At 47.7% G+C, this 27319-nt stretch overlaps 1 pseudogene; it reads right to left on the bottom strand.

Moving 5' to 3' along the window:
* Window positions 1–200: 200 nt before the first annotated feature.
* Window positions 201–18723, bottom strand: LOC136479274 (uncharacterized; annotated as a pseudogene).
* Between the last annotated feature and the right edge of the window lie 8596 nt (window positions 18724–27319).

Genomic DNA, 27319 nt, shown 5'->3' with positions numbered 1-27319 from the left:
TCTTTCCATTATCTATAAAGATAAATTAGACAAAAACCTTAGATCGCTATTGTCCATGGATAATTCGGTATAAGTTCAGTAATGTCCAAAGATCCAAATTGGCATGCTGGTTAATTAAGTAATACAATTCACATCACATTAAAAAAAATCCAGTACATTTACCTATGGGTAATCCATATCTATTGACACATCCATATTAGTCATAACGGTGGCCTCCAGGGTGATCTCAGAAGGAAAATAATACCCCGGATTGGCAAAAAAATAAGGGAAAATATCATGCAGAATTGCACGAACGCAGACCTTGACCTTGACACGGATGGAAACCACGACATGAAGGCAGACCAGCATGATTCCAGGGGCTCCATGAAGTCCGCGAAATCCACGAAATTGAAGAAGTTCCAGATGGAACCTTGCCGGCGCTCCCTAAAGTTGCTTGGTCTGTGGTAGACGCGATTGAACTCGGCCGTTGTCACAAGCCACACGGTGGTCAAGAACTCTCTGCCATTGTTGAGCTCCCTTGCATGGGACTCCCTGCTGCAGTGATGTGCCGCGTAGCACAGCATCTCCACCCACACCCCAAAAACCATCCGCAGTAGCTTGTCTGGCATCTCCCATTCTTCCATGTGTAGCAGCTCGTCGGCGAGTTTTGCTCCAAGGTCAGTCACTTGGCTTTCAACATTGGTGGCGGCACTGCGGCGGCGGCGTCTGTCCCATGCTATGCCTATGAACCACTGCCAGTAATTCCGTTCACGCAACACTTTCCTGGCCTGGAGATGCAGTGTGGACCGAACTGGGGATGGCAGCATGTAGGGGCATTCCACAAGGAGGAACATCATGTAGTTGGAGACGGCCTTGGTTGCCTCGACAAGGGAAAGGGACGGCGGCCCTGCTTGATCTCTTTCACCTTCACCACCATATGTAGATTTTGAGTACATGAGGAACTTGTCGGTCGCAAGATGCCAGGCAAGGATGCTTTGGTCGAAATTGGTGCCCGTGACCGGTTCCAAGAAGCTGACTCCACCAAATCGCTTCAGCGCGCACTGACCACGGTAGCTCATCAGCACGCCTTCCTCGCCTTCACATTTTTCCACCATCCTCTGTATCTCCTCCAGCACCAGCTCCTTAGCACCCGTCGGAATCATGCTCCTGCCGTCTCTCCAGAAGGAAAATATTTTGCTCCCAAGACCACCACAACCGTGGAGACGATGACGACAACCCCTCATATATTTTGCAATGGATTCTCGGCGACGACTTGTTTCATCATCACTTGTAATTGTTTCGTCACCGGTGTAGGAGCAGGAGCCCAGCAAGTTAAACTGGCCGATGGAGTCAGACCATCTTCTTGCTTGTGCTATCCTGACAAACCGCCGAAGAGACACATGCAGTCTGTGCAGACATCCCCACTCCCTCTCTCTTAGCAAGGCACATGTCCATGTTGAACCCATTGCCCTCAACACCGATGCTGCCTCCAGAATGAAAGCTCCAGTTACCAGTATATAGGTGACTGCTGCATCAACTCTGTTGTAGCCGTCTTTGCCAGTGCTGAACTGAAACAGAAAGAATGCCATGGCAGTTCCAAGCAAGGAAATGGCACGGAAGCAACGTCCATACCACGTGTGGATCACCGCTGCCTTGGTGTAGAAGATGTCATACATCAAGGAGAGTTGCATCTCGAACAGCTGGAATGTCTTGCGATGCTGATGGAAATACTTCATGGCTCTCATCTGAAACCTGGACGGCAAAATCTTGTCATCCACAAACTGACCCATGCAGATGTAAAGCAGGTCATGAGCACCCTGCAGAACCGACTCATCATTCAACGACTGCTCGCTTGCAAGGTTAATAATAGTGTCGTCGTCGTCGGGCACGGGCCTCTTCTTCGTTGGTTTCCACCACACCAGGAGACCACCTGCTAAGCCCAGGCAGAAATCCCAGCCGGCGCCCGGTTTCGGTTGCCTGTTATCGCCGTCGCCGTCGGATGGCGGTGTTGCCTGGGGCAGCAGCTGGTGGTGCACCAGCACTTTCCGAGGCTGCAAACAGTAGGTCCCAGGGTAATCCCTTAAATCTTGGTTGATAGAAACACCGTCGAGGTACCTTCTTATGATCTCCAGCCTGGAGAAACTGAGTGCCCACACTCTCTCCGCGTTCTTCAGCACACCCACGGTGAACATCAGGACGGCAGGGGCCACCAGCGGCCCGCGGCTGCCGATGTACTTGTAGAGGACATAGCCTGCTCCGAGCGCCTGCACGGCGAAGGTGAGCAGGTGGCGCAGCCAGAGCGCGCTGGCTGTCCTCCATGGCGTAGGCGGTGATGGTGTCCGGCCTGGCCACCCAGATGCATGAGGAGGAACGGCGCCCAGAACGCCATGAGCTGCTGGTGCTCGCCTGCCTTGCCACCGATGGACATGTGGCCGAGGGTGTACGTCGCCGTGTACTCGGCCAGCAGGTACATGAGCCAAAGGAGGGTCCTCAGAACGCGGGAGATGCTGCGCCGGCGCATCCACGCGAAGCTGAGCAGCAACACCTGCAGCGCGAAGCTGACGAGGACCAGGATCTGGATCTCCCATTCGTTCCACAGGCGCAACACTCCGGCCATGGCCATCGCTTGCTTGCTGGAAATGAAACAAGTATACTTCTATAAATATCTTTACTATATTCTTATAAAACCTAAAAGAAAATTAAAAAGGATATATAGACACTAGATTATTTGTTTTTAGCATGACTGCATGAATGCATGATCCACAGCTTGCTTGTTGAAACTAACGAATTTTCTGTTTCTTATTTAGTTATTAGTTATTACAAGATGGAAGAAACGCAGGAAAAAAGAAAGAAAGGGTAAGAATATAGCTCACCTCAACGACAGAAGACACGAGGTATAAATGTTCACTACTTCACTCCCATTGCAGAAACTTCAGCAACTAGCGTGGGACTCCTGCTAGTAGCAGCTTCGCATCCTTGAAGATAGCCGCATGCAGGAACACTTGAATGTTTGGGTTGGTGCTTCGTCTTCCGAGAGAACCGCCAAATCAAGAGACAGAGGAATCAGGTTCCTTACTTCGTGCTACCGCAAGGACAAGGGTGCTATCCTCTTTTTGAAATATATATACACGAAAGGCACTAGATTTAATTTTATATGTTGCTTTGCACCCAGGCAAAGTATAGTTCTGGATAGCTATACGGGCCTGATTGTTTACCTTCCACCTTATATACATGGCCATTAGAAACCTTGCTTCAAGGTAGATTCTTACATGTTTGGAGTTTTGTCTGGATCCACAGGTACCTCAACTATTGGCCTTACATGGGTATTCCATCTTTCTAGTCCCACTCTTCTCCAACAGAGGCTCTTCTTGGAGGCCATTTTACAAAAATCACACTTCGTTTGGAAGTGTTGGGGGCGCGAAGGCTCGGTCCTGAAGGTTCCCTCCACGTAACAATAATCAAAGATTGTGTGATCAACTTTATGATTTCAGGAGACAAGCGGAAGCAGGCCCCATGACGGGAGTTCAGGTCGAACCAGGCCTTTGGAGGGACCAGGAGCCGCTGGCGAAGGCTTCGGCTGAAGGTACGCGTACGCGGATGGATGACGTCTTCGGGCGAAGGCCTAGGAGGCGGTGAAGGCAAGAAGAGGCTAAGGCAGAAACCTTCGTAAGAGAGAAAGAAGCTGCCCCATGGGCCTTAGTGGAGCTCCACAAAGGCCCACGGAGGACAGCAGTGCCCCAGGTCGGCTTGACAAAGGCCCACAAGGGAAGGGCGGTAATCAGAAGACATAAACAAGAGAGCCCCTAGGGGGAATCAGGGTAAAGGACTCTAGTGGAATATGCTTTGGGCTAGCCAGGTGCAAAAGTGTAATCTGTAAATGTGACATGTCGCCCTATAAAAACAGAACCCGATCCCCGGGAATGGGAGAGATTGATTGGCTCGAAACCCTAAGAGAGCCATTGCATCGATAATGGTGTTCCCACATTCTTGATCCTTGGGCATCGCTGAAGGTCCCCATAGAAAAGTTAGAGCCGATTCCCCAACATTGACGCCCACCGTGCTAGGCCAAGCACAAACCCACTATGCCACCAAAAAGGCAAGCCTCCGCTCGAGTCTAAGGAGAAACGTCTACCCAGGGAAGGCCTGAACATACGACCTGCAGCACATATGCTAGCGCCTCAGAAGCCCAGGCTAATGTAGGGGAAACTGCGCCAATAGATCAACCTTCAGGCGAAGGTAATCAGGTGAATTCTAATCTCACACCAGAGAAGGTGCTCCAGCACCTACAGGCGGAGCTGCGACAAGCACAGCAAGAGACACATAGACTTGTCGCAACCTTCACTGCAAGTCAAAGAGCAATGATCATGTCCCACCAAGCATTGGAAATCCGACAGCAGCTAGCAATCCTGCAAGCAGAAATACAGAGTCTACAGCCAAACCCACCCCTTTCGAACAACTCAAATCAACCCTAGCCAGCAACCCAAAGCCAACCCAACCCTTCGCCAAGCCCCGCAAACCAATTGACCTTCGGCACCCCCTTCAACCTTGCACCACCTCAAAGATCTATAGACAACAGGTCTCCACTATCTGATGGACTTCAGAGTTCTCTGTGGCCACCCTTTTACAAACCCATCTCCCTGCCAAAATTCAATGGTAAGACAGACCCATGGCAATTCATCATGAGATTTGAAGGAGCCATAGCCTCCGTAGGTGGAAATGACACAGTCTTGGCAAAATCCTTACTCATCGCAGCAGAAGGCGACGCCCTTGCCTGGTATGCCATGCTAAGGGCAAAGTCAGTTTATTCCTGGGAAGACCTCCACGACAAGATCATGGCCAAGATCAAAGAGTTCTCAAGGGAATTCCTGACAGCCTCAGATCTCTTCCAGTGCAAGCAACAACAAGGAGAAACTCTGAGGGAGTATTATAAAAAAATTGTACACCTCAAAGCTCGAGCACCTAATGTACCTGAAGATGTAGCCATTGAAATAGCAATCAAAGGCCTCCGCATTGGGGCGTTCGCTAGGCACCTCGTCAGTGAAAAGCCTCTGGCCATTGAACAGCTATACAATGAGTTTGAGAAGTACTGTAGATCCGACAACGACCTCCGAAGAAGAATGGAAGAGCAAGGGCAGCACAAGCAAGGTCAACCTTAGCACAAACAACCCCCAGAGATAACAGGAATCAGAACCGGTCACAGTGGGGGTCTAACCAAAAAGTCTTCAACATAAACCACCATGCAAATACCCAACAATCTCTGCAACCTCCGCGGGTTGATCCAAGCAGCAAGCCCCAAAATCAACAAGATAACGGAAGAGACAACCAAGCCAAAGCCTGGAGCAAGAGCGTGTCGATGGCAAAAAGTGACGTCCCGCCGCTGGCACACGAAGCCAGCCAAGAGAAACCACGTGGAGCAGATCCCAAGCTCTCCCCGGACTTAGGAGGACACCGGACCAGATGGTCGTGACCTAGGGCGTGCCAGTCAATTTGACCATGCAATTAACAAGGAGACAAGATTGATCAGTAATTTAAGGTGAAATATGTCGGTGTTTGTCCAGACAATTCCAAATGTGTGGCTAAGTAGCCGATGCGATAAGGCTATTGATTAGAGAGTCGATATCCAAGATGTTCATGATGCATGGTAAGTAAAAACAAGCATATCGGCAATTATCAGTTACTCAATTGTATAGATCTGAACAGCCGATGATCATGAAAACATGCAAAAGGTGTAAAAAGTAGACGTGGAAGCATTCATATTCAATGAGAAACATACTAGATTTTAACCCAGACAAAAACAAGTAAAAGCAAGTAAATAGCCAATATATTCTCAATGTGCGGGTTATCGGCTAAAATAGCTGATTCTGGTGAAAGAAGACTTGCAACATGCAAACACTTTGACTATTAAACGTGGATAAATCCATATACCTATCAATCTAACCTATTATCTCTAACAGTGGGGTTCAAGCTGGACCGATGCAGCCAAGATAAAGATAACAGATTAAACTTTCGAAGAATACGAATCTATATGCGCTTAACAGAATCATGAAAATATGTTGCGATCAATAAAGCATAGATGATCGGCTAAATAGACGATGCGGACATAGCATGCAGCCAGAGGCTATGTTTGACCATAAGCAAGACTTACTATTTAACGATTTTCAATCTATAGTGCTAATAGTGGCGGTCGAGCGGATCGATGGCAGCCATAAAAGCAGTTCTAGACCAGATTTTATTAACCAGCAAGCTTTACTTAGGGTTTAACACATCCTGACCACATGCTACCTTCAATCAAGATTGGACCAAAATAGCTAAGCTAACCGAAACCATCGTCAAAGCGAGATGTAAACAGGGAGAAGCAACAAGATGATGATGTAAAGAGATATAAAGCTGATCCGCTTCAATCTTAATCGGGCAAGGGATGATTTTGTTACAAATAGTAAGAATACTAGTTATAACAAGATCGATAACTAGCAAATCTATTAAAAACAGCAAGGAAACCCTACCAATCTTAATAGATTTAGCCGATAACTAATCTGTATCAAAATTTGAATGAGATACGAGCCGGACCGATGCAACCGTATAAATTTTGATAAGAATCAAGGGTAACTTGCATCAGTAATTGTAAGAGATACGAGCCGGACCGATGTAACCTTACAATTAACTGATGATAACTAACTTTTACCAAGCTTGTAAGAGGTCAGACCTAACCGATGCAACCTTACAAACAAAATATAAGTCATGATGGATACTCAAAGACAAACTGGAGGTCGAAATTAACCATTGGCAGCCCTGCTTGCCGAAGAACTCACCAAAATCTAATGGCTAAGTCCGTCTAAGTGAAGGGCACCGTGAAAACGAGCCAAAAACGGCCAAAAAACGGGCCACGGACGGGACGAAACGGGCCATGGGTCCTGAGCCCACTGAGGTGGCCCACGTGGTCTAAGGGACCCACCTAAGGTGTCCCCACACGAAAAGTCCAAGGTTCGGTCCATATGGGGATGGTAAGTGGCATACCGAATGTTGACTCGCGGTATATGTAAGTAACTTTCATACATCTCAACGGTTATACGAACTACCATCTGTATGCACCCATACCTTCTTTAGACATGCACGGTAACAATTGATATCTCCGGTGTTTCCTCATAACTTTTGTATAATTTGACGGTAAGTCCAGTACCGTATCTTGCGCTACGGTACCTGAAAGTAATTTACATACATGATAATGGTTATACGTGATATTGTCGGTGCATCCTAATAACGTTTTTATACGGTGACGGTAAGTATAATACCGAATGTTGACTCATGGTATATGTAAGTAACTTTAATACATGGGAACGGTTATGAGTACAACCGTCCGTATGCACCAATACCTGCCTTAGAGACCTACGGTTACACCCTTTATCTCCGGTGTCGTCTAATAACCTTTATATAGAGGAACGGTAAGTCTGGTACCGTATCTTGCGCTACGGAAGTACCAAACATTACCTTGCTCAACAAATGATGTTATGTATCCATACCCAAGGTCAGCCTCCAAGATTCCATCCATCCATGAAAAACAACGACCTTTGTGCGTCTCCAGGGCAGAAACCAGCGTTTCTGAACAAAAACCTTGCAAAAGGTAGCTCGTTTGATTCTGATTTCCAAGCACGGTTGGTTGGATGGATGCCGAGGAATGGCTAGGACTCAAATCGAGCATGATGGATATGCCTGATGAGATCATAGAAACAGGTCACGAGAGAAGGACAAGATGACATCGGGACGAAAATGTCTCACGCGAGGCGAAAACGGCTCGCGACGGGCTAAGTACGGGCCATGCAAGGCCAAAACAGGCCCAAACTAGGTGACAGGAGGTGCAAACGGGTGATGAGAGGCCCCAAGGCACGGTTGGAAATGCCTAAGTTAGTCTAAGTCAATGGCACGAAGAAAACGAGCCAAAACCGACGAAAATGGGCCAAAACAGGTAATGCGACACGGAAACGAGTCAAATCGGGCCACTAAACATGCATGAAAATGGCTAAGTCCGTCTAAGTGAAGGGCACGGTGAAAACGAGCCAAAAATGACCAAAAAACGGGCCACGGACGGGACGGGACGGAACAGGCCGTGGGTCCTAAGCCCACCGAGGGGCCCACAGGGTCTAAGGGACCCACCTAAGGTGTCCCCACACGAAAAGTCCAAGGTTCGGTCCATACGGGGACGGTAAGTGGCATACCGAACGTTGACTCGCGGTACATGTAAGTAACTTTCATACATCTCAACGGTTATACGAACTACCATCTGTATACACCCATACCTTCTTTAGACATGCACGGTAACAATTGATATCTCTGGTGTTTCCTCATAACTTTTGTATAATTTGACGGTAAGTCCAGTACCGTATCTTGCGCTACGGTACCTGAAAGTAATTTACGTACATGATAATGGTTATACGTGATATCGTCGGTGCATCCTAATAACGTTTTTATATCGTGACGGTAAGTATAATACCGAATGTTGACTCACGGTACATGTAAGTAACTTTAATACATGGGAACGGTTATGAGTACAACCGTCCATATGCACCAATACCTACTTTAGAGACCTACGGTTACACCGTTTATCTCCGGTGCCGTCTAATAACCTTTATATAGAGGAACGGTAAGTCCGGTACCGTATCTTGCGCTGCGGAAGTACCAAACATTACCTTGCTCAACAAATGATGTTATGTATCCATACCCGAGGTCACCCTCCAAGATTCCATCCATCCATGAAAAACAACGGCCTTTGTGCGTCTCCGGGGTGGAAACCAGCGTTTCTGAACAAAAACCTTGCAAAAGTAAGCTCGTTTGATTCTGATTTCCAAGCACGGTTGATTGGATGAATGCCGAGGAATGGCTAGGACTCAAATCGAGCATGATGGATATGCCGATGAGGTCACGGAAACGGGTAACGAGAGAAGGACAAGATGACATCGGGACAAAAATGTCTCACGCGAGGCGAAAACGGCTCGTGACGGGCTAAGTACGGGCCATGCAAGGCCAAAACAGGCCCAAACTAGGTGACATGAGGTGCAAACGAGTGATGAGAGGCCCCAAGGCTCGGTTGGAAATGCCTAAGTTGGTCTAAGTCAATGGCACGAAGAAAACGAGCCAAAACCGACGAAAACGGGCCAAAACAGGTAATGCGACGCGGAAACGAGTTAAATCGGGCCACTAAACATGCATGAAAATGGCTAAGTCCGTCTAAGTGAAGGGCACGGTTAAAACGAGCCAAAAACGGCCAAAAAACGGGCCACGGACGGGACGGAACGGGTCGTGGGTCCTGAGCCCACCGAGGTGGCCCATATGTCGAAGGGACCCACCCAAGGTGTCCCCACACGAAAAGTCCAAGGTTCGGTCCATACGGGGACGGTAAGTGGCATTCCGAACGTTGACTCGCGGTACATGTAAGTAACTTTCATAAATATCAATGGTTATACGAACTACCATCTGTATGCACCCATACCTTCTTTAGACATGCACGGTAACAATTGATATCTCTGGTGTTTCCTCATAACTTTTGTATAATTTGACGGTAAGTCCTGTACCGTATCTTGCGCTGCGGTACCTGAAAGTAATTTACGTACATGATAATGGTTATACGTGATATCGTCGGTGCATCCTAATAACATTTTTATACAGTGACGGTAAGTATAATACCGAATGTTGACTCACGGTACATGTAAGTAACTTTAATAGATGGGAACAGTTATGAGTACAATCGTCCGTATGCACCAATACCTGCTGTAGAGACCTACGATTACACCCTTTATCTCCGGTGCCGTCTAATAACCTTTATATAGAGGAACGGTAAGTCTGGTACCATATCTTGCGCTACGAAAGTACCAAACATTACCTTGCTCAACAAATGATGTTATGTATCCATACCCGAGGTCAGCCTCCAAGATTCCATCCATCCATGAAAAACAATGACCTTTGTGCGTCTACGGGGCGGAAATCAGCGTTTCTGGACAAAAACCTTGCAAAAGTAAGATCGTTTGATTCTGATTTCCAAGCACGGTTGATTGGATGGATGCCGAGGAATGGCTAGGACTCAAATCGAGCATGACAGATATGCCGATGAGGTCACAGAAACGGGTAACGAGAGAAGGACAAGATGACATCGGGGCAAAAATGTCTCACGCGAGGCGAAAACGGCTCGCGACGGGCTAAGTACGGGTCATGCAAGGCCAAAACAGGCCCAAACCAGGTGATAGGAGGTGCAAATGGGTGATGAGAGGCCGCAAGGCATGGTTGGAAATGCCTAAGTCGGTCTAAGTCAATGGCACAAAGAAAATGAGCCAAAACTGATGAAAACGGGCCAAAACAGGTAATGCGACGCGGAAAGGAGTCAAATCGGGCCACTAAACATGCATGAAAATGGCTAAGTCAGTCTAAGTGAAGGGCACGGTGAAAACGAGCCAAAAAACGGGCCACGGATGGGACGGAACGGGCCATGGGTCCTGAGCCCATCGAGGTGGCCCACGGGGCCCAAGGGACCCACCCAAGGTATCCCCACATGAAAAGTCCAAGGTCCGGTCCATACGGGGACTGTAAGTGTCATACCGAATGTTGACCCATGGTACATGTAAGTAACTTTAATACATGGCAACGGTTATGAGGAAAATCATCCGTATGCACCAATACCTTCTTTAGAGACCTACGGTTACGACCATTATCTCCGATGTTTACTCTTAACTATGATATAATGTGACAGTAAGTAAAGTACCGTATCTTGTAGTGCGGTACCAGAAAGTAATATGTATACATGCGAATGGTTAGGAGTACTACCATCGGTGCATTAGCATAACGTTGTTATACGGGAGCTGGTAAGTGGCATACCGAATGTTGACTCGCGGTACATGTAAGTAACTTTCATACATCTCAACGGTGATAGGAACTACCGTCTGTATGCACCCATACCTTCTTTAGACATGCACGGTAACACGCTGATATCTCCGGTGTTTCCTCATAACTTTTGTATAATTTGACGGTAAGTCCAGTACCGTATCTTGAGCTACGGTACCTAAAAGTAATTTACGTACATGATAACAGTTATAAGTGATATTGTCGGTGCATCGTAATAACGTTTTTATACGGCGATGGTAAGTATAATACCGAATGTTGACTCATGGGGCTACAATTTTGATATAAAAAATATTTTCATCCAATTGAATCTACCAAAAGTCACACAACGGTATATATGATAGAAACAAGATACCAAACATCAAAGAGGTATATTCGATCGAAACTAGGGTTTCATTCCATGCTTCTTCCTTGGCACAGACGAGAACGTCGGGGCCCGTCTGACATCCTTTTGATAGCGTACCTCACCCGGCCACTGAGATGCCGCGTCCAAAGGTCGAACTCGTGATGGATGCAGCACTCTGTGCTGCAGTACCGGATGAGCCTGCGCCAGCTATTATCCCCGAAGCGCCTGCATTCCACCCATGTGCAGACGTGGGGATCCTCGACGAGCATCTCCGGTGGGTCGTCGCGGTGAGGAAGCCAGAACCGGTGCACAATGATGTGGAGGTCGTCCTTGACAAAGACGCGCAGCCGCACTAGGCCATGGTTCTCCCACCAGCCGCCAGGGAGTGACGGGCCGCCGCTGATTCCTTGGAGGAGCGCCAGCGCTTCGGGGTCCATGGGGTTCGAACGGTACCACAACATCGCCATGATGTAAGCCACGCCGAAGTCCCTAGCGTCAGTGGCCTGGTTGACGAGCGACAGCGACCTGGTTGATGGCCGCATCATCAAACCCTCCATCCCCTCATAGCATACAGCCTCCGGATGACTGGCGAGGCAGAAGCGCTCCTCAAAGCGCAACTCGAGCACGGGCCAACGCCCCCGGTAGTGGTAACGAAGCTCACGGAGCGACAGGCGCTGGAGCACCCAAGTGTCGTTGTAGAAGCGCCGGAAGGTGACATAGACCCGATGAAGGTTCAGGTACTACATGACACCCCCATCCTCGATGATGTAAAGGAGGATCCGGGTGATCAGATCCTCTGGCAGCAGCATCAGCAAGAACATCGCAGCACGGTGATCAGCCATCGTCTAGCCCTCTTACGCCTAATTCTTCTCCGTGACAAGGAGGCCCTCTTGCCCTCGATTTCTTTGTTTGTATGAATAGGAGGCTGAGAAGAGCAACCATGTTAATGCCAGGTGGAACAGCGATCAACCATCATCTATGGGTCACCCTTAAATGCAACACGAAACCGCCGCCTTGGGCTCTCAACCGGCGGGCGACCCTTCATGTGCACGAAAATCCGAAATCCAATTTGTGCCTGTTCCTATTCAGATGCAAGCAAGTAATGACCAGCCGCCGTAGCTTCCTAAACCCTAAACCCAGATAACCAGCGGAAGAATAAATAGATAAGGATAAACCCATGATGACAAACAGACGCCTAAACCCTAAACCCTAAACCCTGGATAACCTGGGGAAGAGTAAACAGACGAAGGATAAACCCATGATGATAAATAGACGAAGGATAAACCGGATCCCCCTATTATCCTCAGTCCATTATCCTTCATGTGATTTAAGGGTTTAGGCGTCTGTTTGTCATCATGGGTTTATCCTTATCTATTTATTCTTCCCCTGGTTATTCGGGTTTAGGGTTTAGGAAGCTGCGGCGGCTGGTCATTACTTGCTTGCATCTGAATAGGAATAGGCACAAATCGGATTTTGGTTTTTGTGCACATGAAGAGTCACCTGCCAGTTGAGAGCCCGAGGCGGCGGTTCTGTGTTGCATTTAAGGGCGGCCCGCAGACGATGGCTGATCGCCGTTCCGCCTAGCATTAACATGGTTGCTCTTCTCGGCCTCCTGTTCATACAAACAAAGAAATCGAGGGCAAGAGGGCCTCCTCATCACGGAGAAGAATCAGGCGCAATAGGGCTAGACGATGGCTGATCGCCGTGCCATGCGATGTTCTTGCTTGATGTTGCTGCTAGAGGATCTGATCACCTGGATCCTCCTTCGCGTCATCGAGGATGGGGGCGTCACGTAGTACCTGATCCTTTCGTTGGGTCTGCATCACCTTCTAGCGCTTCTACGACGACACCTAGGGTGCTCTAGTGCCTGTCGCTCCGTGAGCTTCGTTACCACTGCCGGGGGGTGTTGGCCCGTGCTCGGGTTGCGCTTCGAGGAGCGCTTCTGACTCGATGGTCATTCGGAGGCCGTATGCTACGAGGGGATGGAGGGTTTGATGACGCGGCCATCAACTAGGTCGTCGTCGCTCATAAACTTGGCCGCTGTCACTGGGGACTCCGGTGCGTCTTACTTCATGGTGATGTTGTGGTACCGTTCGAACCCCACGGACCCCAAAGCGCTGGCGCTCCTCCAAGGAATTAGTGGCGACCCATTGCTCCCTGGCGGCTGGTGGGAGAACCACGGCCTGGCGCGACTGCGCGTCTTCGTCAAGAACGGCCTCCACATCATTGCGCACCGGTTCTGGCTTCCTCACCACGACGACCCGCCAGAGCTGCTCGTCGAGGATCCCCACGTCTACACATGGGCAGAATGCAGGCGCTTCGGGGATAACAGCTGTCGCAGGCTCATCTGGTACTACAGCGCAGAGTGCCGCATCCGTCATGAGTTCGACCTCTGGACGCGGCATCTCAGTGGCCGGGTGAGGTACGCTATCAAAAGGATGTGAGACGGGCCCCGACGTTCTCGCCTGTGCCAAGGAAGAAGCGTGAAATGAAGCCCTAGTTTCGGTCGAATATACCTCTATGATGTTTGGTGTCTTGTTTCTATCATATATACCGTTGTGTGACTTTTGGTAGATTCAATCGGATGAAAATAATTTTTATATCAAAATTGTAGCCCCACGAGTCAACTTTCGGTATTATAGTTACCGTCGCCGTATAAAAACGTTATTACGATGCACCGATGATATCACTTATAACCGTTATCATGTACGTAAATTACTTTCAGGTACCGCAGCTCAAGATACGGTACTGGACTTACCGTCAAATTATAGAAAAGTTATGAGGAAACACCGGAGATATCACGTGTTACCGTGCATGTCTAAAGAAGGTATGGGTGCATACAGATGGTAGTTCCTATCACCGTTGAGATGTATGAAAGTTACTTACATGTACCGTGAGTCAACATTCGGTATGCCACTTACCGCTCCCGTATAACAACGTTATGCTAATGCACTGATGGTAGTACTCCTAACCATTCGCATGTATGCATATTACTTTTAGGTACCGCACTACAAGATACGGTACTGTACTTACCGTCACATTATATCACAGTTAAGAGTAAACATCGGAGATAATGGTCGTAACCGTAGGTCTCTAAAGAAGGTATTGGTGCATATGTACGGTTTTCCTCATAACCGTTGTCATGTATTAAAGTTACTTACATGTACTATGGGTCAACATTCGGTATGCCACTTACTTGTCCCTGTATGGACCGAACCTTGGACTTTTCATGTGGGGACACCTTGGGTGGGTCCCTTTGACCCCGTGGACCACCTCAGTGGGCTCGGGACCCACGGCCCGTTTCGTCCCGTCCGTTAGAGAGTTGTCTGATCACAATATTTTGCTTTTGGATATTATGAGTGATGGTACACTAAAAGCAAAAATGAGTTTAGATTTGATATTGCTTGGTTTCAAAGTAAGATTTTATTCCTACTGTGCAAAGATTGTGGAATAAATATATGGCTAGCTCTGATCCTATCGACATTGTTAATATTAAGTTGAAAAGGTTTAAGAAACATTTTAAGGGCTGGGGGGCGAATAAGTTTGGCCATATTAGAAAGAAGAAGGGATATTTGCAGAAATAGCTGGAATGTTTAGAAAATCTTGAGGAAAACTCAGAGTTATCATATGAACAATGGTTGAGAAAAAGTAATATTCAAGTTTGTTTGCTTGAATATTTGCCGATGAAGAGTTATATTGGCATCAACACTAAACCCTAACCCTAACCAAAGCATCCCCTCAAAATCAAATAGAAAACCGCAGGGAGGGAGAGGAAGACTGGAAGGGGAACAAACCTTGCTCCTTGGTCGCTTGATCTGTTTTGATTTCACCATGGATCTTGCTCTGTTTCTTTGGCGAGCCTTCTGCTTCGGCTGCTTTCGAAGCTTCATCTGTGAGCTGGTAAGATTGGATGATATAGCAAGCCTTTTGCGCATTGGAGCAATGACTGATTTGACGGACTTGACAGTCTTCCGTGCATCGGTGCTCGGCATGAAAGGAGAGAAGAGGGTAGATAGAGCTTCATTACTGCCCTGCGAGCCCTGACGAAGGCGACTTCAGCACTCCACCCCTGAGGAAGACGAGCACCTTCAGCTAAACAAGGGTGAGGATCAACTCCTGAAGGATCAAACGGATGTCAGTCTCTGTGTTAAGTTAAGTTGTCTTTCAGTTTCTCCCAAAAAGTATTTCGGTTTCCTAAAATGTATTTCTAGTTTTTTAAATATGTATTTCGTTTTTTAAGAATGTATTTCAGTGTTTTCCAAAGTGTCACTTGTCGTAAAATGTATTTCTCTTTCTCACAATGTATTTCGTTTTTCCTAAAATGTATTTCGGTTCATGAAGCAGTGCCAGAAGGAGCAACTTATGGATTACTTGGGCGTTGTGCTGTATGAGTACTTAGGAGAGGAGTATCCTGAGGTGCTGGGTTCAATTCTTGGAGCCTTGAAGGCTATCGTCAATGTTATTGGTATGACCAAAATGACTCCTCCAATCAAGGATCTTCTTCCTCTTGTCCATCTACTGAACTATGTTTGTCCCAACATATTTGAGACTTCTCCCCACAGTTGGCTAACAGCCCTTCCTTGCTTCTACCAATCAGCTCACCACTCACCCGTACTTGCCCCAAGCAAGCTAAAGCTAGCAACTGATTGAGTGATTGCCTCTACTGCACTGCAGTAGCACGCTCCTCTCCACCGCCTGGCGAAATTGACACCACCTTCCTTCAATTCCCTGGTCCAATCCTCCTTTCTACTCCCAAATCTCAATCAGCAAGAAAAAAGAGCACACAGCTGCCTGCTCATGTGCACACGAACCTGCTCCGTGAGCTCTCCTCTTCGTCGAAAGTCTCGAGCCAGACAGACCTATGCTGGCAGCAGCGACTCGCCGTCAGCAGCCTCCGCCTTCTGCGCCACCTGAAGGCCCTTGGACCTCACCGCCATCACAGCACCTTAGGTCGTCGTCATCTTCTACCTAAGCAGCTCACTGCTCTGCACCTCAAATCCCTTCGATTTCTCTCCGCTAGCAGCCAGTCGGCGGCGCCATCACTCCGACCAAGTAGGGGTCACCTCCATCGCCACCAGCACCGGCTCTGACACCATGTTGATATTTGGGGAAATTTCTAGAACTCTTGATTCTAGTCTTTGCTTAGGATTACATATATACATGGTACATAGGCCCATGGGCCTTTACACACTTATGCACAGATAAAGCCCAACAGTTTTGTTTGTTAACTTGAACTGAAACTTTGCATCGCAGGGTACATCCTCGGGAACTCTCTTTGCTCAGCTTGGTATGGGATTCACAAGTTCAGTTTCAGTGGGTGCAAAGAAAAAGGAGCCCACATGTCCCTTTGACTCAGAATCTGTACTGAAGTATTTGGTTAACAATGGGTGCCCTAACGTTGAAAAGTCCAAGGTTCGGTCCATCCGTGAAAAACAACTGACTGTCGAGTGCCTCCGAGGCAGAAACTAGCGTTTCTGTGCAAAAACCAGGCAAAACTGCATATCACAAGGATTTCCTGAGGTCCTCCAAAACGCCTGAAGGAACCATACAGAAAACTGCCAAAACTCCTGGGGGCCTGGATGCCCCTCAGGTATCTACTTGGCGTTTAGAAATTTATCAGGTGAAGAATCATAGGAAAGAGCGGAGCATTACAAATGAATCACATGTGGGATTTGAATCATAAAACACAAAATAAGAATTGTCATACGCATCTGTCAATCATTATTATTGACTGTTGTAAAGCTAGTGTTATAACTGTGACAGACAACCAGGTTAATCAAAGAAACTAAATGTTTACTTGCTACCTTAAAAGTTTTAGCAATGTGCAGCAGGAACAACGAAATTCCCTCCACCCATCATAGCTACTCTTCTTTCAAATTCTCTCTGGTTTCAATGAACACCGTTTTCTAGTTATAAAAAAATGAGCACCATTTTTTGTGAGCTTAATAAGGAGAGAAATTTTGCCTTTCAAATTGCACTGCAAATGAAGAAGAAAATTGAAAAAATTACTATAATATCTAAAAACAAACAGGTCCAACTCCAATCACCTGAGCACCCATTCAGACAACAGGCTAGATACATTTTTTTTGCTAGAGACATAGGAAAGATCTTTCCTTTACAGAAGAAGAATTGAAAAAATAACTATAATATCGGAAAACAAACAGGTCCAACTCCAATAACCTCAGCAACCATTCAAATTTTTTTTTGCCACAGACATAGGAAAGCTCTTTCCTTTTCAGTAAATAATGCAATTTTGCGGCGTCTAGAAGAAAACTAATGAGATGGCCATGCAGCATAGAATAAATTAAAGCTCCAGTCCTTGCTGCTAATTTTTATTGCCCTTTCTAGAAATGTTATGCCTAGTCCATAATTTGCTAAAATAATGTGTGCATCATATTGATATATGACAAAATAAGGACAAAATAGTAATGGTTTACCTCCCAGACGGGTGACACAAGAATCCTACTGGTCCAGATGCTGACAACCTTCTGATAAATATTTCTTGCTTCATGCCTTCCTCCATAACTATTTGCATCTGCATAACTTTAGCATATCTCAAGATATGGATAGATGGTATTCTGTTGGTATGCCTCCAACAGAGCTGCTCTTTTGAAACCATAATCAAAATTGTCAAATATCAACGAAGAACAAATGTGCTTGCATGCGAGTGCCTGGCCGCGATGATGCAGCCAGCAGCCGCCTGCGCCTGCGCGGTGACCAGAAATCTTATTTCATGCTGTAGCATGGTAGAGACATCCACGAAAGCCCAACCGTCCAAGAGAGGTGCGGAAAGCCCAACTCGCTTCTTTCCAAGCTCTCCTCTGCTGCCTCGCCGGCGGTGACCAGCAATCTTATTTCATGCTGTAGCATTGTAGAGACATCCACGAACCACTCCTGATGGTGACCAGAAATCATGTAATGCAGCACACCATGAAAACAGATGGTGAGACCAACACCTGGAACGGTGACAGAAATACGTAACACCAATAATATAAGCAAATTAGCATTAAGGTATATGTATTTTTGCATGTATATTAGGAATACGCTTCATATATTAATTAATATCTGAAAATTCGTGCAGTAGTCACGCATGCAAACGGACAATACAGCGCCAGGTACTGTACCTGAACATTGATGAACACGAATAGAGTCTGGTAATGAATACAAAAGCATTGATGCATCTTTTCGCTGGTCCAGCATCAGATGTGAGCAGATGCATGCCTCCGCCTCCGAGTCAAAGGATTTAATTGGTGGAAGGAGTAATCACATATGCCAACTTAGAGCAAGTATAATAGCAGGCTGTAAGCCGGCTAAATGCTGAGGTGGAGGAGAGAGGGGAGGAGAGAGAGGAGAAGCGGGCTGTAAGCTTACAGTCGGCTTGGGCACAAGAACCAAGAAAGTCTGTGAGAGAGACAAGTGGACCATGTATTAACTGTAAAGAGCTAACTATTATATGAGTGGGCTAAGAGAAGGCTACAAGGAACCTTACAGCCAGCAAGCCGACTGTATTATTAGCCTTGCTCAGATCCATATTCATAGGCATCGGATAAGGGCACAGATAAACCTTCTCAAGGAGACGGAATAAATAACTCGATCCAATAGGAAGATTTGGGAGTGTCTCAACCATACCTGGATTCTGCGCCCTTGCTCGATGGATCCAGTGGACGTGGGCTCCGACGAGACCTGGTCTGGCGGAGGCGGGGCACCTCCGTCCGCACGGGCTGGGATGCGCGCATCGTTGATGGTGAAGAAAGTACTGAAGGACGCGATCCTCTTGTCCCTGACAGCGGTGGCGTTGCCGTTGGCCTTGCTGCCGTGAGCCGCCGGGTACGCGCGGTGGAGGAGCGACTGCTTGACATAATGGGGTCGCCCCGGAAGATACGCGCGGTGGAGGAGCGGCTGCTTGACATCATGGGGTCGCCAGGAAGAAGATCGCAATGGTCATATTGGCGAGCGAGAGACAAAGACGAAGGGCACGCGGCGGCACGTGAGTCGTGGCTCCGTCCGGCGGCGTGCCGTCATCCCCGCTTGGCATGGCACCACGCGTGGCTCAGTGGCCGGCATGGCGACAGGGTTGGACGGAGGCGGCCGCGGCGGCGCGTGGGAGGCGAGGGGGCAACCGGATTCGCGAGCGGAACAAGGCGAACGGAGGAGGCGCATTTTTGGGAATTATGGATCGGGAGGTGGGAGAGGAGGGATCGCGCCTCCGGGACAGACGCCCGCTCGAGTTCGCCGATGGGCAAGAGGCCGAGGCGACGTCTGCGTCCCGGCGATTCTGGAGGTGCGCGGGGGGAGAGGCAGAGGGGTGGTTGTGGGTACGCGCAGGCAGAGAGAGGTACATGCGGCGGGTAGGCTTCCGCGCGCGTAAGAAAAAACGGATTGGAGGGCAGAATTGAAAAACACATGGTGTTCCAAAGGTCAAGTTACAGACTATGAGATTTATGCAAGGAATAACGGCAATGACCCAATGTGAGTCATACCTGCATTGCTGTCCAATTTCATTTATTTAGCCCAATTATTTATATGTACTTGTAATAACACTTTTTCAACAAACATTAAGTGGAAGTGCGAGTGCTACTACAAGTGGTACTGGAAGGGGAAGCTGTGGGGTCACTCCTAGCCTCCCACCCTCGCTAGAGGCTAGGTGGGGGGAGGGCGAGGGTTTCCTATAGGGTTGAGTGAGGCTCGAGCCGAAGGCAACCCAAGGGGAAGCGCAAAATTAAATGTGGATTAATTGCTTATTAAACTGCCCAAAAAATTATATCCGAACAGTGGCGCCCCGGGGTATTTATAGGACATACCCCGGAGAAAAGGTAAAATTACACAAGGGTTGCCCAGGCGCCCCAGCCACCAATACATTGCCCGAGGGCAGGGAGGTAACTTTCTGTACCCGAGCCAACTACTTCGCGTGCCATCGCCACCGGCCCTGGGCCCTTGGACAGCCTCGCCTCCTCCTCGCCAAACCTTCGCCTGCTCATCGTCCTTCTGCCACATGTTACCCACGCCTCGATCTCCTTCTCTGCGTGTGCCTGTGAAAGAGGGAAATGGAGAAGCCTCGCCCATGCGAGGGGTCAACGTTTCAACCCAAGGTTAGCAGGGGTCTGAAACAGGCCAAGTATCTGGCGGGGGTCCTGCCAGGGGGCTATCCCCCAACAGAAGGTGAAGGGGTTCATGACATGACAATAATGGGACAAATGTATGTGATCCATGCATTATGTCCATTACTATTTTTCCTGCAAATTTAAGTGTTGCTAACTATATTAACATGCTTTACTTTGTTCTTGTGAAGTGCAAGTGGTACAGGAATGGGAAGTGGAAGGGGAAGGGGAAGGGGAAGAGAGTCAGGCAACAATGAGACAAAGTAAGGCATGCCAGCGTTGCTTCTCTTTAGTACATATTTTGGTAACTTTATTAACATAATTCTGCTCTTTTTTCATATAAAGTGCACACACTTCAGCAAGGGGAATATGAAGGAGGGGAAGAGGAGGAACTTCTGGGAGGCTTGCTACTTTGTTAGGTTTCAATGCTTGATATGTAGCTCACTGCTACTAGTTGTCTAGTGAACTCACTACTAGTTCCTACTTTTTTTTGACATGTCATTTAGACTTGTCTGTTGGTGTTTGACATGTCATTTGGACTTGTATGTTGAGTACTAATATGGTACAGTGTGATGATATGTTATATGAACTTGGTTTGTTGCCATTAATGCAATATGTGTGATATTAATTTCTGTTAACCATGCGCGACCATCTCCTCCCCCGTCGCGCTCGTGGTTTGCTACCCTGTTCAGTGACCTCGTCAACCATGCGCGAAGAGCATAGCTCCTTCCCCATCCGCAACAATGGCGCTCCAGATCTCTGGCCTCCGGATCTCCTCCCCTTGCTCGACGACGGCCTAGATCTGCCCAAAGCCGTGGCTCTAAAGGTGGAGCTTCATCTCCTAGGTGAGTGGTTGGTGGACCCTCTCTCCCTCTTCCTAACTCTCCCTCACCCTCACCCTCTCCCTCACAGATCGATCCCGGCGGGGCTTCTTCCGCAGAGGCAGCGGCGGTGAATCGTGGCCGTCGCCTCGGCGGCCTCCTCTGCACAATCTGGCGAGGTGGCGCGGTCCGTAACGGGCGTTGCAACGAGCCGTGTTCTTCATTCGTGGTGGTGGCACGACGGGTCCTGATGCGCGGTGGTGGTGTCGGGGTGAGGACACGTCAGTGGCGCCGCTATGCCCAAGCATGATGGCAGTGACGACGCTGAGCTAAGGTAAGAGGTCCCAAGGCCCAAACTTAGTAGAAATTAGGGTTTACAAAATCGATTTCTAAGGATGCTTTTGCCTAAGACAACTGTACCTGAGAACATGTTTCCAGGTGTGATTGGCTTAATGAAACTGCCCTCGAAACCAATTTCTAGATGTGGTTGTCTTAATTAAGCAACCGTTCCTAGAAATCCGTTTTCTTTTTATCTTGTTCACACTCCAAATTATTCTCTATATCTTCTCCGGACTCTAGAGAATCAGGTCTGCTCTTTATCTTTAGGTTCCGCTCTTTATCTTTAGAGTGCAAGCAACTAGGAATAGAAGATGTAAATATTTAGAGATCTAGTGTAAGAAGTGTTGGGGGGTTGTGATTTTTTTTAATTTTAACACTTTTTTGAAACTAATTTTGAATGTAACACTTTCGTTTTTTTTCTAAAACTAACACTTTTGGCCGCGCCTATTGCCTTGGCGCGGCCAAATGCCTGTGCCGCGTGGCGCGGCAGCGGGCTGACGTGGCGGTGACCAGAAACGCTGACCGCTGACGTGGCAGGGCCTGCCGCACCACCGATCTTGGCGTGGCAGTGCCGCGCCCTGATCCGTGGCGCGGCAGAGCTGGGTAAAGCCTACGCCGCGGCCCGCGTGTCCGAGCAGCCGCCGTTCCCCGAGCAGCGCAGCAAGGCAGCCAGGCCGCCGCGCCCGCCCGCGCCAGCCCGCTGCCGAGCACGCCGTCCGCCGTGGCCACGTCCACCCACGCCAGCAAGCCAGCCGCGTCCGCCCGCCTACGCCAGCCAGGTAGCCAGGCCGCCGGCGCGCCTCCTCCTTCGGCCAGAACCTCCGGCCACGCACGGCGGCTGCCCGCCTAGGCCTGCGCCTGCGCCTCCCGGCCTGGTCTTGCGCGTTGCAGCGAGGTACTCCACTAATATAGTTAGTACAGTTAATAAAGTTAGTAAAATTATTAAAGTATAGTTAGTATAGTTAGTAAAGTTAGTTAGTTTAGTTAGTATAGGTAATATAATAAGTTAGTATAGGTAGTAAAGTTAGGTAGTTTAGTTAGTACTGTTATCGACTCTAGTTTACATTGGATTTAGTTTAATTAGTTATTGTAGTTAGCATTATATAGATATTAATATTTGATTAGTTAGTATAGTTATAGTTAGAATATGTATTAATGTTAGTATGGACATTATGTACGATGCTTTCGACGACTTGATGAAGTTTTTTGAAATGCTTTTGCAGATGGATTGTTGTGTTAGAGTTTTGTACGGAGAAAGTGTTAGGAGAGAAGATGGTATGTTTGAGTATATGGAAGAAGAATTGGAGTGGTTTGATGAACCTCCTAGCTTCAACGACCTTTGTGTCCGTTTGAATACAAAGTTTGGCGGTGGTTTCACACTGAAGGGGAGTTTGATACTGGGAAGACTAGGGCACACTATGTCGTCATGCCCTTGCGTGACCCTGCTCACTGGTCCCACTACACTAGGGTTCTCCAAGGTTCCAATGTGCCCATGGCTGAGGTGGTGGTGGAGAATGGGTACAGGATGCATGGTGCTCAGGACGGCCTGCCCATTGATGATTTTGGAGGTAATGAACAAGAAATAGGGGTCGAAGGGGAAGCAACTCAGGATAACATGGATTTGGACGGTCAGTTGATGTAGGAGCAGTTTCATTCAACTACAGTAGGTTGTATAAGCAATGACTTCGATGTGAATAAGTTCGAACGGAAAGAGGAGGAGGAGGACAGGATCGGTGATGTAGTTAGCAGTGATTTAGACGATTCTGATGATGACCAAGGAGGTACAGATGCTATGCCAACACCGGCTGATGCCATGCCAGTACCAGTTCATATTATGCCATTACCAGTACTAACTGAGGTTTTACATGGTGTCCATGCTCAGGGTAGACTAGTCACAGATTTGGCTATAGATGATATCCCCTATGATTCATGGGCCAGAATTAGTGAAGCGCAGCAGTATGTTCCACCACCACCTTACACAGCGACTGAGCTTCAGCAACTAAGGTCTAAGAACGTACCTTTTAGTGGCATTCTGAACTATAGGGATGTCAGCATGACGGATATGGCAGTTTGTGATACCGGTCTCCAGATGTGTAGGAATTTATTGTATAACCATGAGAAAGAAACCCTTAGGAAGGGGATGATATTCAACACAATGTCAGAGATAAAACTCTTCTTTCAGGACTATGCTGTGTACCACCATAGGCCGTACACCATCACTCATTCGGACCAGGAGTTGAGGTACCACGTGATATGCAAAAACAGTTGTCTGTGGAGGTTAAATGCACGAAGGAGACATAGTGATGGCAAGTGGAGGATAACTAAAGTTGTTGAACCCCACACTTGCCTAGACAATAGGGGGAAGAAAAATCATCAGCAGCTCACTGCATGTTACCTTGCCCATCGTATATTGGGGCTCGTTGATGACAATAACGGCATCTCAGTGTCTTCTTTACAACAGTCTATATCTAGATTCGTTAGGTACAATGTGACGTATAGAAAGGCTTGGCGTGCTAAGCAAATTGCTCTAGCGATTCGATGGGGTACTTGGGAGGAAGCGTACAACAGGGTGCCCCACATCTTATGTGCAATGCATTATTACAACCCTGGCTTGAAATAGTTTGTGGACACCGAAGGGATATTTTTTTGGGACCCATTGAGGCATGTCCTTTATCGTGTGTTCTGGTCGTTCGCGCAAATAGAACATGTATTCTAGTTTTGTCGGCCAGTCATACTGGTTGATGGCACTTTCCTGATAGGAAAGTACAGGGACACCTTGATGATGGCTGCTGCTGTTGATCCTGAGGACCAGATAGTACCCGTGGCTTTTGTTTTGGCAGAGGGAGAGAACAATGAATCGTGGTCATGGTTCATGCGGCTTCTACGTGTGCAAGTGCTTGGCCCAACTTGCACTATATGTTTGATCTCCGACCATCACGCAGGGCTTCTTAATGCTGTAGCTGAGCATATAGATGGGTTCTTGCCTCTAGTACATAGATGGTGCATGAGACACTTTGCCGCTAATTTCTGGCGGTGTCAGCGGAAGCAGGAGGTATGTGACAAGGTAAAGGCTCTATGTTGTGTACGTACAGAGCACCAGTTCAAGGAGACAAAGAGAGAACTAGACAAGATGGTAAATGCAGCGGGAAAGGCCTGGTTAGAGGCGCAGATGGAATAGAAGGCTCAGTGGGCGTTAGCATATGACGAGGGGGGGGGTTTAGGTATGGCATCATGACCACTAACTCCTCGAAGTCCTTCAACTGTGTATTCACCGGAGTTCGATCATTGCCTGTGTCTGGAATTGGTGAGTTCTCCTTTCATAAGTGCAATGAATATTTTGTGAAGAGGTAGGAACTTTTGCAGAGGAATATAGTTGAGCAAGGGTGTTTTGGAAAGGCCGAAGCTGAACATTTGAAGGATGCTGAGGAATTGGCCAAGCAGCACATCGCCGAGCCATATGGACCCCGCCGTCATATCTTTAGTGTATGGGGCAAGGGTGGCACAAGCTTGGGCGGCAAACATTATGGTGGATGAAACTACCGAGTTGATCTTGAAAAGGTAGAGTGTAGTTGCAATGTCCCTCAGATCATGCATGCCCCTTGCTCTCATATGATCACGGCCTGCAGGGTTCACGGGTACAATTATGAGGATTTGACATATAAGTCACCCTTGTATCTCCGTTCGAACACCGTTAGTATTTGGGAGATGAGCTTTGAGCCATACCTTGACTCGGCACAGTGGCCACCTTATAATGGTTATGACTACGTGCCGCATCTGGATCTAATGAAGGTAGGAAAGGGTAGGAGGAAGAAGAAGCGACTGAAGGGGGACATGGACGCTATGAGAGGGTACGACGAAGACATGTACAGTGGGAGAGACTTCAATGAGACCCGTGGCAGGAATCTTTGCTCTGTTTGCAAACAATCTGGCCACAAGGCTAGCCGGCATAGAAGACAGCAGGTGATTTCATATTGTGTTCGTATTGCATAACAAGTAGTTCAAATTTGGCAATGCTACATAATGTTAATCTGAAAATTGTTAATTTGAATACTCTAACCCTTTGTTTATCATTTTGTAATAGGATGGCCCCTCCCACGCCGCACCAGTTGTACCCCCTTCTTGATGTGGAGTACGACGACCCCCTTCTTCTACCGAACGACGAGGTTTCCAAGAGGCGTTCAAGGGATCCTTACATTCCTGGGACTTAGTTCATTACGTTGAACTTATGTCGAACGAATATTGTCGTCGAAAACTTATAGACTCATAAACCAATGAAAATATTGTGTGGCAACTTATCGTCCATTTATTTGTTTCATGTTCATTTTGTACAGCGCTTGTAGTTTTGTACAGCACCGACAACAACTCAATTGTACCTGGCCGTTATTTGTCCGCGGCACTGCCACACCGTGGTCTATGGCGCGGCACTGATGCGCCATTTACTATGGCACGGCATAGACGCGGTGTGGCCTCTGGCGCGGTAGAACCATGGCTATGGCGTGGCAAATGATTACGTTCGTTTTAGAAATTTTGAACGCATGATACAAACAGATGTGATCACTTAAGATTGATCATGGGTAATCCGAGTACATGATACATAGGTACAATACATCAGTAGTTCAAATGTAATATAAGACAACACAATAGAATTTCTACTACATAGCTACATTGATCATTAATAAAGCATGGAACTAACAGACGGCGCAATCAAAAACCCTCAGTCAGAAACATACTGAGTAAGCAACTCGTTGTCCGAGTACCAATACTCAACCACAACCCTGTTGCTATGGCTAGGGTCACCTGCATTGCCTTGATCTGCCTTTCTCCTATAGTAAGCGGCCTCCGCTTCATCTGCGGCCTCTACGGCCTGAGTGAAGAACGCGTCGTCATCCTCCTCCGCCTACAAGCCCGCCTCTGCTAGAGCGATGAGCTCGCTTAGTCTGGTAGTGTCGTCCTCAGCCTCCTCCACCTTCAAGCCCGTCTCTGCTAGAGCGATGAGCTCGCTCAGTCTAGCAGTGTCGTCTTCAGCCTCATCCGCCTGTAAGCCCGCCTCTGCTAGAGCGATGAGCTCGCTAAGTCTGGCAGTATTGTCCTCATCCTCGTCCCCCTCATCAGACAACACAATCGGTGATTCAATGGTGCGACCAGCTCGCTTTCTGTGCTCATCTAACTTATTTTCCTCGTACCTTGCATGAGCCACCTCTGCAGCATGGTCCTCGCTACATCCAATCCCTTCATGTATAAAATGCAATCAATTAGCAACGCGATTATATTGCATTTAAAATCAGGCAACGAAAAAAGGCTTTCAAGCACTCACTGGCACATAATGAAACAACATGGCCATTCAAGACCTGCATCTATACTCTTGTCTCCTCCCTTGCCTCCTTCCATGCCCTCTCCTCCTCTAATGTCATCCGTCTCTCCAATCCCCATTTGACAAGCCCAACGTCGATCGGGTTACAAATACCACGCTGTCTAGCAAACTCACGCATATTGTCTTTATGATGTTTAACGAAAAGGTTGACATAGTCAGGTCCATATCCCCTCTTCTGTGCAATTACTTGCTTCCCCTTCAGTTCATCCAAGAACTTAGCTTGACCATCATAACATTCCCACCTGCATTTCCTTGTGCTCTGTTCAAACGATATATTATATCATATATGCCTTAGCAAAAGAAACAAAATATGATTTCATGGTTACCACAAAAATAACCAACCTCATCATAGTTAATCATATGCCCGCAATAATGGCCTATTCCAAGCTCCGAATGGACTAGACCGTAGTTGGATTTAACACCACATTCGCACTTGACTGGTGGTGCTTTGTAAATTAACATTTCTTTCTTCTTTTGTTTTGCT

This window comes from Miscanthus floridulus, chromosome 9 (genome assembly GCF_019320115.1).
Source record: "Miscanthus floridulus cultivar M001 chromosome 9, ASM1932011v1, whole genome shotgun sequence".
Lineage (NCBI taxonomy): Eukaryota > Viridiplantae > Streptophyta > Magnoliopsida > Poales > Poaceae > Miscanthus > Miscanthus floridulus.
Note: the sequence above shows the minus strand (reverse complement) of the source record. Positions and strands in the feature narration are given on the sequence as shown.